This window comes from Urocitellus parryii, chromosome 4, assembly GCF_045843805.1.
Source record: "Urocitellus parryii isolate mUroPar1 chromosome 4, mUroPar1.hap1, whole genome shotgun sequence".
Classification (NCBI taxonomy): Eukaryota; Metazoa; Chordata; class Mammalia; order Rodentia; family Sciuridae; genus Urocitellus; species Urocitellus parryii.
In genome coordinates this window covers 63,461,921-63,472,838 of record NC_135534.1, presented here as the reverse complement: position 1 = coordinate 63,472,838, position 10,918 = coordinate 63,461,921, and the positions used below count along the sequence as shown (strand labels likewise).

The 10,918-nt window shown below is 42.9% G+C and overlaps 2 pseudogenes; both read left to right on the top strand.

The window, feature by feature from the left end:
• LOC113191393 (small nucleolar RNA U13) lies at positions 1-110 on the top strand (annotated as a pseudogene).
• A 5,561-nt stretch (positions 111-5,671) lies between these two features.
• On the top strand, positions 5,672-10,099 carry LOC113191283 (cyclic nucleotide-gated channel alpha-1 pseudogene; annotated as a pseudogene).
• The last annotated feature ends 819 nt before the right edge of the window (positions 10,100-10,918 follow it).

The following is a 10,918-nucleotide window of genomic DNA, read 5'->3' as shown; positions in this document are numbered from 1 at the left end:
ATTCTTTTGTGGTTCATAGGCATGATGGTAAGGTGTTTGCACCATTGTGTGAGATGTACCTCCCTCTACACCCCACCATAACCTCTGCACATTGCTAGTCCCATGTGAAGAAAAAAATGAAGAAAAAAATTACAATCTGAAAACCTGGATGAAGTAGATACATTTCTAGAAAAAGTAGAAAATTTACAGGATGTAAAACTTGAATAGATAAATATGTATTAAAGGAATGACATTGTCCTCAACAGCCTCCCTTCCTCAAAAAAATTCCCCTTCCAAATAGCTTTTTAGATCAATTTCTAATTCATATAAACCGTTCCAGAAGAAAAGTTAAGCTGCCAGCTCATTTAATAAAATTAACCTGTCCTTGATTTTCAAATGAGATAATAATGCAAAAAATAGATAATGCAAGATTAGCTCCATTTTTGCCTATGAATTTAGATGCAAAAATCCTATATAAAATACGAGCTAACCAGATGCAACAGCATATTTTAAGATGTATCATAATCAGATGGAAAAATTTTCATCTTGATAAACCTACCAATGTAGTTCACAATGTTAATAGACTTATTGAGAAAAATCATATGATTATTTCAATTGGTGTGGGAGAAGTCTTTACTATAGTTAATATTAATGTGTGCTTTTAAAAAATTCAACAAACTTGGATTACATGGTGATCAACTTGGAAATGGTAATATTCCAAAAAATTTCAGCCATCATTTAAACCATTTTAGTCAATATGTTGTTCTTATGAACAAAAATAAGGCAGGAATGGCCACTATCACCAATACTGTTTAGCTCAGGGCTGGAGGTCCCGGTCAATGCTCTAATAAAAGGAAGAGAAAAGGTGCATATTTTGGAAGGACCAGATGAAACTGTCATTTTTCACAGATGATACATTCAGCTTACTAGAAAACAAACAGAATTAATAGACAAACAGAACTGAGAGAGCATCAATGTTGCTGGCATTAAGATAAAAATCAGGGGCTGGGATTGTGGCTCAGTGGTAGAGCGCTCCCCTAGCATGGGCGGGACCTGGGTTCGATCCTCAGCACCATATAAAAATAAAGGCATTATGTTGTGTCCATCTACACCTAAAAATAAATATTAAAAAAAGCAGCTTTAAAAATCAGTAGCCTTTCTGTATAATGGCAAGAACCAACAAGAAAAGACAACTTAAAAATAAGGGCTGGGCCTACTCAGAAGGTCAAGGGTCATATGTTTTCTCTATTATGTAGAAGCTAGAGAGGAAAAAGGGAATGAAAGTTGGGAATGGATCTCATAAAAATCAAAGGGAGATCAGTAGAGTAGATTAAAGGGAGCATGGGGTGGCAGAAGGGAAAGGAAAGGGGAAATACTCAGGAATAATATTGGCCAAATTATATTGTTACATTGTGTACATACACGACTATGTAACAACAAATTCCACCATTATGTAGACTAATGTACCAATAAAATATATGGAAAAAAATTTTTTAAAAGGGCTGGGTAGGGCTTGGTTGTCACTCAGTGGTAGAGCACTTGCCTAGCACACGTGAGGCCCTGGGTTCCATCCTCAGCACCACATAAAGATAAATAAAATAAAGGTATTGTGTCCATCTATAACTAAACAAATATTTAAAGAGAAAGAACTGGGGATATAGCTCAGTGTAGAGCACTTGTCTAGCATGTGGGAGGCCCTGGGTTCAATACTCCATGCTGTTAAAAAAAAAAGTATTTCACTCACAATAGCTATAAAACATCTTAGAAATTAACTCAGGCAAGAATAGGATGCAATCTTTAGGACAGAATCTTGAACTCTGATTGGAAACACAGGAGATTATTTAAATAATGGAAAAACATTCCACACTCTGGATGGGATGATTTCATATTGTTATAAATTAATTCTCCCAAAAGTAATCTAGATATTGAATACCATCCCTATTCAAATTCTTGCTATATTTCTTGAGCCTCTCTCTCTCTCTCTCTCTCTCTCTCTCTCTCTATATATATATATATATATATATATATATATATATATATATATAATAAGAAAAGTCTGTGAATAGCAAATTAACTTTAAAAAGTGACAGTAAAGAGGGAAGTAATTTAAAAAGTGATTACTGAAATAAGACAGGCTAATGGGCCAAAGGAATAGGACAGAGAGTTGAGAGAGAAACATACATGTAAATAGGAATTCCATGATACTACACAATAAAAGTGGGAGCAGAACCTAGAGAAAGAGTGGATTGTTGAGAAAACTCACCAGGATATTGAAAAAAAAAAAAAGAAAGGAAAAGAAAAAAGAAAACTGAGCCAGGCACAGTGGTGCACACCTGTAATCCTAGCTACTAGAGAAATTGAGATAGGAGGACCACAAGTTCAAAGCCAGCCTGGGCAACTTACAGACTCAAAATAAAATAAAATAGCCAGGGATGTAGCTCAGTGATAGAGTGTTTGCTTAGCATAGGTAAGGTCCTGGGCTCAATCCCAGTGCTGCCAAAAAATAAAAATAAAAGAAAGAAAGGAAAGGAAACTAATCACTATTTAATATCATATATACAGGTGGATGCCATGTGATTATAGACAGAATGTGAAAGGTAAAAAGTACTAAGAAATGTGAGCTTTGTGAGCATTGAGGGCAAGCTATAATGAAAAGCAATTTATGAATTCAATTACGTTGAAATTGTAGATTTCTGGTCAGTGACACATATCATGGATAAAGTTAGTAGAGAGCTGATAGAATGGGAGAAGTTATTTGCAAAGTTTAAAATTGACAAGGGGCTAATATCTGCAATATATGAGAAATTCTTGTAAGTCCACAAGAAGACAGCAACCCCAGCAGGAGGAAATAGAAAAGCGGGGCAGGGGAGGGAATCTCCCGAATAAGTAATTTATAGAAAAGGAAATTCAAAGGACTTGGAAAGGATGCTCAAACTTACCGGTTTTCCGAGAAATAGAAATGGAAAAAAACAAGTTATTTTCTACCTATTAGACTGGCAGAAATCAGAAAGTCAGATGTCAACTGTGGACAGAGGTGTGGGAAACTGGAGCTTTGACACTGTCATTGAGAATGAGGATGGATGCAGCTCTCTCGATAGCAGCACTCAAACTAAGTATATGTATGCCCTGTGACCCACAGTGCCACTCCTGCATATGAATATTTGTATCCCAGAGAAACCACAGGCTACAAAACTGAGGACACTGACTGAGGACCCAGTATGTTGTTGGGCATAATGAGGTATATGTGCATCATGGAGTCCTGTGGGAGGAATAATGAATGTATAGATGTACATATAGCAACATGAATCCTTAAAAACTATTATAGGGAAAAAAAGGGAGGAAGGGAATGAGATTTATCATATAGTATAATTTACATAATTAAATTGTAGGTTTTCAGAATTATGACTTTCATTTTATAAGAATTCACATGAGCAAAAGGCTAGACACAGATGGACATGGTGATATCCACCTACAGTTCTGGCTATTCGGGAGGTGGAGGCAGGAGGATTGCAAGTTGGAGGCCAGCCTCAACAACTTAGTGAAACTCTGTCTCAAAATTAAAAAGGAAGAAGGGTCTGTGGGTGTAACTCAGAGTTAGAGCACGTACCTTGCATGTATGTATGTGGCTCTGGTTTTGATCCCTAGTCCTGCTTAAAAAAAAAAAAAGAAAAGAAATATTAGACATTAAGTGCATGATTACTTTTGAGGAAGAGAAGGAAGAATGAGGATAAAAAGGAATAATTAAAATAAGATCAGGTCCTTGGATGGGCCAGTGATGGGCAAGGCAGTGAACTGAAACGTAGGATTAGCTCCACTCTCTGCATCTGAGGTCCAGAGAAACAAACAAGGCAGGCACAGGAGGTGCACAGCGTCCCCCAGTCTTCTGCGAGTTCCCCATTTGTTCTTGTTAGAGAACTTATCTGTCTCTGGAAGCAGAGAGTTGAAGACAATGCCTGATTCCTGGCCTGCCGAAAGCCTCTGTCAGTGCTTTCGGGGTGTATGGAGGGAGAAGTGGATGGCCAGGCAGAGGAAAACCCGTTAAAGGAGAAATGAGCAAATGACTGAAGCAGTAGGTGCAGGAGTGAACGGGTAAGTGGGCCATTGAAGGAATGTGTGCCAGCATGACGGGGCAAGGGGATAAAAAGGCTCATGAGCAGAGGGCTCTGGTGAGTGGTGTGTGGATGAGTAGGGGAGTAAATTCATGAAGATCAAATGAGGGAAGTTGACCCACTTGCCCAGACCTTGGGGAGAGCTCACAAGAGGGTGACCCAATTGAAGTGGCTGAAGGTCTGCTGGGTGCACTGAAGGGTCACTGGGCTCCATGCCTGCCCCCTGGCGGGAGAAGTTGGTAACCAGAAAACCACACAGGGTGGAGGGGTTAGTCTCTCTTGGGAAGACGGACAGGGTCGGGATGGAGGCTCTAAGGCAGGTCTGCAGGCAGAAGAATGCGGTATCCCAGGCGTGAGGGCCGCCCCTGCCTGGACAGCTGTTGGGCAGAGGCCCCCAACCTCCCAAGTGCAAAGTGAACACAGTCCACACCTGGGAATACCGTCCCCCTTCCCCTGCAGAGCTGAGATCCTGGGTCAGGTAGAAATCTGGAGCTTGGAGGGAAACGCCTCTTAAAGGCTCCCGAGACCCTTTGCCTGTCCATGAGCCTTGGTTCAGCTCCCAGTTCAGGTGTTGGGTGGGTTGATGTGGGTCAGCAATGGGCTTGGAAGCTGACTGGGGTGGGGTGGAGAGAATGTTGTATTGGGGGAATAGGGGTGGGGAGAGGCAGGGCAGGTTTCCCCCTGAGAGTGCACCCCGCCTCCTGGGCCATCTCCCAGGCTTCCTGCAGCCCACATAGGCATCATCCAAGGTGCCCAGAGCCAGTGACATGACAGTGAAGCCCCAAGCTTGGGACAGAAAGGAGGGAATGACCTGAGCTGAGACAACCTGTATCCAAGCCTAAACTATGGATTTTCCTGTGTTTAACTTATTTATTATCAGCAATCCCTTTATATAAATTTGGAAACAGATACTCAGAGAGGCATTTAATCTACCTAACACCCACCCAGCAAGGAACTGGTGGTGCCTGGATTCAAACTTCAAAGCTGTGAGACCATCTCCTCCCTCAAAGTCTGTGCCCAGTTCCCACCCCCAATAGCACCTGAGGCCAGGTAGGGCAGGTGGTCCTCAGGCTGGCAGAGCACCTGTGCCAGCTGCAGCCAAGTGGAGCCACCAAGACTGCCAGGGGCTTCCTCATCTCTTTAGTGTTGGCTGGAAGAAAAAAAAACATCTCTTAACTGGGAGGCCCTCCCAAGAAAGAGCAGGAAATATTGTCTCTGTTGGGGAGAGAAACCAAGGCCCAGAAGCTCAGTTGGCAGGAATCCTCACATAATGGATCTTAAAGAACATCCCCAGGGTCATCTGAGGAAACCAATATCCACAAAGGGACAAGAACTTCTAAGATCACACAAAGATCTAGAGGTAGAGCAGAGTTGGGTACCAGCTCCTATTTCCTGACCCATGTTTCTCTCCCCTGTTCCAGGGATGGCAGTTTTGGGTCTCTCAAGTCACCAACCTTGGGCCCCACACAGGCTTGGAAAACTAAAATGACATTTCCTGGTCTCAATTATAGTTTGGGTTTCTTGTGCAGCCTAGTTTCCCTCAAGAAGTTGCCCCCAATAAGATATGGAGGTGGAAGGGCATCATGGGCATTGATGACGGCATGCAGGCAAGATAGAATCATCTAGAAAGCAGCTGTGATGAAGGTGTCTGGATATTCCATGAATACCCATGAAGAAATTCTAAGATCTAGCACCTCACCTAGGTGCTAAAGTTATAGGTGGAAGGGTGATGAGATAGTATCCACTAGAAAATTCTTGAGATGTGGCTGGGCATTCTGGGCAGACACATTGTCCCTTACTATTGTCTTTGGGCAACACTGAGCCTGGGCCTCATCTCTTGCTTGAACCTGTGAGGCATGTACTACTAAGGATCCTAGCCAGAGCAGTTTCTCCCAAATTGAATTGGTTGCCATTACCTGTCCCCTGAGCTCTTTGACAGGGGACTGTTTGTTTATTTCTGTCTCTGTGGCACCCAGATGTAACACCTGATGGTAGGCACTCAGCAAGAAAATCACTGAATGCCTAAATGAAATGTTAGTCGCTATTATTAAAAATCCAATCAGAGAGATTACATCTACAGAGGAGCCTAGGGTTGGCCTGCGTGTCTTCAGGAGTATCTCAGTGGCGATCACGGCCTGCAAGAGTCACTCCATTCAACTGAAGATAATAGTGTGCTCAGTAAAACCAGCCTGCATATCGAACAGTCAGGCCTCCCATCAGAGAAATCATGTTCACAGTGGAATCATGCTTGCGTGACCAGTCCTGAACATCTATCAAACCAAACTAGCTTCCAGGACACTGCAGACTAGAGGATGCAAAATGATTTTCACCATGAATGAGGCTTATAGACATAGGACAGAGGAAAAGAACCACAGTTTATATGACATCGCCATCAAATCCATTTTAAAAGATCATGGATGGAAATTCTTCCTTAACAAAACACCTGCCCCTAAACACCTGTTTTCATCTCTTCACGTGATCTGTGATTCCTTATCTGAGTCCTCCTAGTGACCAAAATACAGGATGCCAATTTTGTGTTCTTTCTTATTCTTTTCATAGCTTTTCCCATGACACCTTCTAAGTTGCTAGATGTGCTCCACACAGCGCCTCCTGCTGCATGGCAGACAGCCCACCATCGGAAGCAGCAGAACACAGTGGTGAAGGGTGTGGACTCCAGTGTCAGGCAGGCCTGATTCAAATCCCTGCCCGTTTTCTCGTCTATGAAGTAGGACTAAGGATAACCCTCTGCAGGCTGTCGTGAGGACGAGGTGAGCACAGGCATGAGGGACTGCCCACTGTCATAGCTGCAGCTGTCTGAAACACAGGGCTTTGCAAAGTGCATTTCTGGGAAAGAAGGAGCAGAGCTTCATCTTTGGGTAAAGATGTCAGAAGGGACATCCCAGGAAGAAGGCTTTGGCCATTTGTTTCAGAAAGGGCAGAAAATTCTTGAGTTCCAAGCAGAAGAGTCCAGGGGCATTCCAGAGGTTGGTAGCATTGGTTGTAGGTTGAATGGTGTCTGCTCCTCCCCCAATAGATATATTCAAACCCTAACCTCCAGTTCCTATGTAGATGACTTTCTTTTTGGAAATAGGGTCTTCGCAGATGTGATCACATTAAATCCAGTGATTGATGTCCTTATAAAAGGAGAGGGACACAGATGCACAGGAAGAAGGCAGAGATTGCAGTGATGCTGCCTGTCGGGAGCTGCCCTGGATGCAGACGCCTTTAAATCCTGATGCGCTGGGTTCTGACCAACCTTGGGCATTACCCCAGCTTGGATAACAAGGTGTGGCTCCAGATGTAGGCATCACCTGCTGGGGTTGAGTCACACTCACCTATTCCTTTATAATCCTACCCCTTCCCCCTTTTGGGAATAGAATATTCCATGGAACAGCTTCCCCCAATAAACCCTGGGATCGAGGCGTGCTCTTTCTCTTTTTCTTGCCTGCCTTGTTTCCTTTGGGGGAGCTGGGTCAGAGGAGCCATCACAGAACCCAAAGAAAAAGGTATTTTGTGCCAGCCCAGTTCAGCTGGAGTGACCCTGACTGGTTTAGTCGTGTGCTGCGACAGCTGCCACAAGCTTATATGATCTGAATGTGTCCCCCAAGATTCATGTGTTAATATTTGAATGCCCAGTGCAACCGTGTTGAGAGGGGGTCCTGTAGGTCATGAGGGGAGTTAATGCCATTATTGTGGAATGGGGTTCACACTTGCAAGAATGTTGTAAAAGCCAGCGGGGCCCCCTCTTGCTCTTAAACTCTCGTTCTTCTGCCTACAGCCACGGAATGATGCAGCATGAAGGCTCTTGCCAGATGCCAGTCCCTTGATCTTGGACTTCCCAACCTCCAGAACTGTGAGTCAAAGAAATGTCTGTTCTCTATAAATTACCCAGTCTCAGTCCCAGGGCAGCACAAAGCAGACTGAGATGCAAGGCAAGGAAAGTCACGGACTGCTGCCAACCACCCAAAGATGGAAGAAGCGCGAAGATCCTCCTTTAAAGCCTCCAGGGAGAGCATGACCCTGCCAACACTGTGATTTCAGATTTCAGCCTCTGGAGCTGTGAGGCAATAAATAGCTGTTGTTTAAAGCCACCCAGTCTGTGGTTACAGCAGCTCTAGGAAACAAGACAGTGAGTAAGGCAGGGGAGGAGTCCCTCAGGTCACAGAGCACAGATGGATTGGAGGGAGGAGGAGAAACGAGGACCATCATTTTCCAGCTGTGGCATCGTGGATGCAGATGGCAAAACAGTTCAATCACTGAAGACCATCTGGGATCAGCGCACAGAAGCCCAGCCCCCGTCTCACAACGGATGACCCTCGGTGCAACCTGTACTTTCCACTCCAGACAGTCCAAGGCTGGAGTTACCCTGGGCCATCTTCTCCCTTGGCTCTTTCCTCACCCCTTTCTTCTTCTGCTTGTCTCATCCCCTTACCAGGATTTCCAACGAGCACTCTCATCTGTCAGCTGTATAGTCATCTGTCACTCAGAGCAGGGTCATTACACATCTCTCCAGGCCCAGCCCTGTGCTAGCTGTCGGGGTCAGGGTGGTACAGAAAAATTAAGAGAGCCATCCTGCCCTATGGGAGTTCACAGTAACCTGTACTAGCTAATTGATGAATGCACTAATTAGTTCAAGTCAAATTTATTTATTTGGACTGCTGAGGATTGGATCCAGTAATACTCTATCACTGAGTTACATCCTGGCCCTTTTAAAAACTTTTTTTTTTTTTTTTTGAAACAGATTCTCACTAAGTTGCCCAGGCTGGCCTCAAACTTGTGATCTTCCTGCCTCAGCTTCCCAAGCTGCTGAGACTATAGGTCTATGCCTCTGTGCACAGATAGTCTGACACATTTTTTGAAAGCGTACTATGTGCTGCTCCTGGCCAGACTTTGAAAAGGTTGCAGAGGTAAACAAAACAAGGAGCCAAACTTACAGAGCAGGCACCAGCTTACCGGTTAAGGTTCAACTGGGTTATGCTTATTGCAGGAGCTCGTTTTGATTAACTTCAGTCTAATGACCTAGAATGCTGGCTCATATTTGATTTCTTTTCAGATGTAGGCTGTCTTCCTGGTATGTTTGTATGAACTGCAGCATTTGTACAAACAGTCCCTGTTGCCTAGAACAAGGACTGCTGGTGGAGGAAGAGTTTAAACTCAGAGAGAAAAAAAATTAGGCTAGCAATTTAAACCTGATGTTTTTTCAGGGGTACTAACTGATCTTCTGTATTTTAAAATGGGATGTAACTATCCTAAAATTACATCAGACAGAATGTTAAGGCTTTCTTGAATGTTTGAGTTCTCCCAGAGAACAGAAACGATGACTAACTATCCAAACGTCTTCAAGATCTCTGAGCTTGTTATACTTTTTGTCCTTATCTCCTGGAATTCGTGTGTGTACGACTGCACTTCCAAAGCTTTTAGAATGGCTTTGGAAGAGTCTATCCAGATGTTAACAATCCTGAATTTGGCCACGGGGCTAGAAAACATGCTTTTACTAATTTACAATGACTTTGATGCTCTTTGGCAAAATATCACCTCCTGTGAGGGATTCTGAGTGTCTTCATGGTGATAAATTTATTTTAGAGAATTAATTTTTGCTACTATTGTTGGTTCTATGATTTCCAATATGAATGTAGTCCTTATTAAATGGCTCAACTGCCTGTGGAACAACAACCTCCAAAAGCAGTTGACAAGAAAGAAGTCTTGAGATAGCTACCTGATAAACTGAGAGCAGAAATGGCCTTCAGTGTTCACTGAAACACATTAACAAAGGTACTCATTTTTGCTGACTCTGAAGCTGCTCTGTTGGTAGAGTAAGACCACAAATCTATGGGCCTGAAGATTATCACAGTTGCAAGGTAGGGGATATTGGGTGAGGGAGATACATCATTAGGGAAGGAGATGATGGAATCACTCAGTTTATGGGGTTGAATAATGGCAGGTCCTCTGGGGAGTTCAACATACTTAACATTAAAGGCAGAAAAATTGACACGAGAGTGACAAATAATTAAAAAGTATTTACTATTTGGGTATAGTGGTGCATGCCTGTAATCCCAGGGCTTGGGAGGCAGAGGCAGGAGGATGGAAAGTTCAAAGTCAGCCTCAGCGACTTACTGAGGCCGTAGCAACTTAGCAAGACTCTGTCTCAAAATAAAATATAAAAAGGGCTAGGGATGTGACTTGGTGGTTAAGTGTCCCTGGGTTCAATCCCTGGTACCAAAAAAAAAAAAAAAAAAAAGAAGAAAGTATTTGCTACTCAGATTTGTTCTATCAAAGATGACTTTATGGAAGCTGTCTGAGTATCTAGATACCAATCCTTCTGGAAGAGAAAGGGAAGAAAATCTTGATGAAAGATGCTTTACTGGATATAAATATTGAAAATATCAGAAGTGAGCCTACAGAACTGAAAGAGAAGGTCATCTGAATGAACAGGTCAGTAGCCCTCCTACAGAAAAAGTTTGCCTGAATCCTGGGTGAGTATGAGTCAGTGCAGGAGAAACTGAAGCAAAGATTAACCAAGGTTGAGAAATTTCTGAAACTACTATTAACACAGAATGTTAAGCTATGGAAGAATTTGGAGTGAAAATTGGGCTCTGAATCTACACAGGACTGAGAAACTGGTCATTGACAAGGAAATACCCCATGATCCTTTTGGTCATGTGCCTAAAGACAACTATAATTTGGAAAATGTGCTTTGGTGCAGGATGAAGGTCCACATGCTCATGTGACATACAATGATTAAATAATTATTGTATCTTGGGATTTTTTTTACAATGGATAATGTACAAAGATATAAACTGATTAATGGTATTATCTGCTTTTGTAAAAAT